General features: G+C 42.9%; 1 non-coding gene across 1 annotated transcript; it reads left to right on the forward strand.

The window, feature by feature from the left end:
- Positions 1-3270: 3270 nt before the first annotated feature.
- TRNAQ-UUG (transfer RNA glutamine (anticodon UUG)) lies at positions 3271-3342 on the forward strand. The gene has a single exon. It is a non-coding gene; the product is annotated as a tRNA-Gln (tRNA).
- The last annotated feature ends 467 nt before the right edge of the window (positions 3343-3809 follow it).

The raw sequence follows: 3809 nt of genomic DNA on the forward strand, positions 1-3809 counted from the left end.
GATTCTGAATCCAACGAATTGATTTCAAATCTCGGAGGGGCTTTGAAATTTCATTTACAATTATTATTCTTTTATTAATTCTAGGATGTATTCTCTGCATTCTCAAACATTATCGAACACTGACGAGCGTCGAGTAGAAAGAGCGCAGTATGTAATGTCCCTTTTTGTAATGTTTTTAGCACTCTGGACTCTGAATCCAGAGATCTGAGTTTCAATCTCGCTTTGACTTGCAATTTTAATTTGGAGTTCTTACTGGTTTCATAATTCTCGGATGTTTTCCTTCCATTCTCAAACATTATCGAAACATTGACGAGCGATGTTTGCAAAATTAATAATTGGTTTGACAGAAGGCAGTTTGGGTTTAGGAAAGGTTATTTCACTGAAGCCCAACTTGTAGGATTCCAGCAAGATAAAGAAGATATCCTGGAGTCAGGAGGTCAGTTGGACTGTATTGCGACTGACTTATCTAAGGCATTTGATAGGGTAGATCATGGGAAACTACTGGCAAAAATGAGTGCAATCGGACTTGACAAAAGAGTGACTGAATGGGTGGATCTGTTTCTAGAAAATTAGAGTAGGTGAAACTTTATCTGACCCTGTAAAAATTAAGAGGGGAATTCCTCAAGGCAGTATTATTGGACCTTTATGTTTTCTTATATATATCAATGATATGTGTAAAGAAGATAAGGCTTTTCGCAGATGGTGTTATTCTCTCATCATCATCATCATCATCTGTTTACCCTCCAGGTTCGGCTTTTCCCTCGGACTTAGCGAGGGATCCCACCTCTACCGCCGCAAGGGCAGTGTCCTGGAGCTTCAGACTCTTGGTCGGGGGATACAACTGGGGAGTATGACCAGTACCTCGCCCAGGCGGCCTCACCGGCTATGCTGAACAGGTGCCTTGTGGAGGGATGGGAAGATTGGAAGGGATAGGCAAGGAAGAGGGAAGGAAGCGGCCGTGGCCTTAAGTTAGGTACCATTCCAGCATTCGCCTGGAGGAGAAGTGAGAAACCACGGAAAACCACTTCCAGGATGGCTGAGGTGGGAATCGAACCCACCTCTACTCAGTTGACCTCCCGAGGCTGAGTGGACCCCGTTCCAGCCCTCGTACCACTTTTCAAATTTCGTGGCAGAGCCGGGAATCGAACCCGGGCCTCCGGGGGTGGCAGCTAATCACGCTAACCACTACACCACAGAGGCGGACGGTGTTATTCTCTACCTCGATAATGTTGTGGGATGGACAGTATGATGATAAATGGGGTTAAAAGTCAGGTTGTGAGTTTCACAAATAGGAAAAGTCCTCTCAGTTGTAATTACTGCGTTGTTGGGGTGAAAGTTCCCTTTGGGGATCATTGTAAATACCTAGGTATAAATATAAGGAAAGATCTTCATTGGGGTAATCACATAAATATGATTGTAAATAAAGGGTACAGATCTCTGCACATGGTTATGAGAGTATTTATGGGTTGTAGTAAGGATGTAAAGGAGAGAGCATATTTGTCTCTGGTGAGACCTCAACTTGAGTATGGTTCCAGTGTAAGGGACCCTTACCAGGATTACTTGATTCAGGAAGTGGAAAAAATCCAAAGAAAAGCAGCTCGATTTGTTCTGGGCGATTTCCGACAATAGAGTAGCGTTACAAAAATGTTGCAAAGTTTGGGCTGGGAACACTTGGTAGAAAGGAGACGAGCTGCTCGACTAAGTGGTATGTTCCGAGCTGTCAGTGGAGAGATGGCGTGGGAGGACATCAGGAGACGAATAAGTTTGGATGGTGTCTTTAAAAGTAGGAAAGGTCACAATATGAAGATAAGTTGGAATTCAAGAGGACAAATTGGGGCAAATATTCGTTTATAGGAAGGGGAGTTAGGGATTGGAATAACTTACCAAGGGAGATGTTCAATAAATTTCCAATTTCTTTGCAATCATTTAAGAAAAGGCTAGGAAAACAACAGATAGGGAATCTGCCACGTGGGCGACTGCCCTAAATGCAGATCAGTATTGATTGATTGATTGATTGATTGATTGATTGATTGATTGATTGATTGATTGATTGATTGATTGATTGATTCTGTAGGACCACCGCAGTCTGTAAGATCCCTTGGTGTAATAGTTAGGACTCTGGACTCCGAATCCGGCGATCCGACTTCAAATTTCGGTGGGACCTATTATTGTCATTTCGAGGTAATAATAGTTTATTAATTGTATTATGTTTCCTTTCCATTGTCAAACGTTATGGAAGCACTGACGGGTGACTAGTAGGACCAGCGCAGTTTGTAAGGTTCCGTGGTGTAGTGGTTAGCACTGTGTACTCTGAAACTTGCGATCCGAGTTCAAAACTCGATGCGACCTGCAATTTAAATTTCGAGATATTTCAGTTTTCATTTTTCGCGGATGTTTCCCTTCCATTGTCGGAACATTGTTGAAAATATAGTAGGAATGAAGCTGCTCGTTAGGCCCCTTGATGATATAGTTAGCCCTCTGGACTCTAAATCGAGCGATTCAAGTTCAACTTCGGTGGGACGTGGATCTTTAATTTCCCCTTATTAAATGTTTCTTAATTCACGGATGATTTTCTACAACCGAGCTCGATAGATGCAGTCGCTTAAGTGTGGCCAGTGTCCAGTAATCGGGAGATATTGGGTTCGAGCCCCACTGTCGGCAGCCCTGAAGATGGTTTTCCGTGGTTTCCAAATTTTCACACCAAGCAAATGACGGGGCTTTACCTTAATGAAGGCCACGGCCGGTTCCTTCCACTTCCTAGGTCTTTCCTATCCCATCGGCGCCATTAAGACATATTTGTGTCGGTGCGACGTAAAGCAAATAGGAAAAAAACATTTTATACAATTCTCAAACATTATGGGGACACTGATGGACATCTGGTAGGAAAGGCGCCGCCGTTGAGGTGCCATGGTGTAATCGTTATCTCTCTGGACTCTGAATCGAGCAATTCGAGTTCAAATTTCGGTGCGAGCTGTAATTTTCATTTCCAGATATTACTAGATATTTAAGTCTAGGGTGTTTTCTATCCTTCCTCAAACATCATCGAAATACCGACGAGCGTCTAGCAGGAGCAGGGGAGTCTGAAATATCCCCTGGTGTTAAGGTTAGCACTCTGGACGCTGAATCCAGTGCTCTGATTTCAAACATCTGTGGTACCTGAAATTGTCATTTCAAGATATTTCTAGTTTATTAATTGTAGGAGGTTGTCTTCTATTGACGAATATTATCGAAACACTGACGTGTGTCCAGTAAGAACTCCGCCGTTCGGCAGGTCCCATGGTGTAATGGTTAGCACTCTGGACTTTGAATCCAGCGATCCGAGTTCGAATCTCGGTGGGACCTGAAATTTTAATTTCGAGGTATTACTGCATTCAAATTTCTCGGATATATTCTTTCCATTCTCAAACATTATCGGAACGTCGGAGAACATCTAGTAGGTACGAAGCTGCCCGTTAAGCCCCAGGGTGTTGTAGTTTGCCCTCTGCACTCTGAAGGGAGCGATCCAAGTTCAAACATCGATGGAGCCTGGAACTTTAATTTCCAGTTATTAAATGTTTCTTAATTCTCTGATGATGTTCTACAATTCTCAAATATTATCGGGACACAGATGAACGTCTAGTAAGAACGGCGCCGCCGTTGAGGACCCATGGTGTAATGGTTTATTCTCTGGACTCTTAATCGAGCTACTCGATTTCAAATATCGATGGGCCTGTAATTTTCATATCGAGATATTAAAAGTTTATTAAGTCTAGGATATTTTCTTTCCTTTCTCAAACGTTGACGAAACACTGACGAGCGTTCAGTAGGAC

The sequence above is a fragment of the Anabrus simplex genome, chromosome 4, assembly GCF_040414725.1.
Source record: "Anabrus simplex isolate iqAnaSimp1 chromosome 4, ASM4041472v1, whole genome shotgun sequence".
Taxonomy (NCBI): domain Eukaryota; kingdom Metazoa; phylum Arthropoda; class Insecta; order Orthoptera; family Tettigoniidae; genus Anabrus; species Anabrus simplex.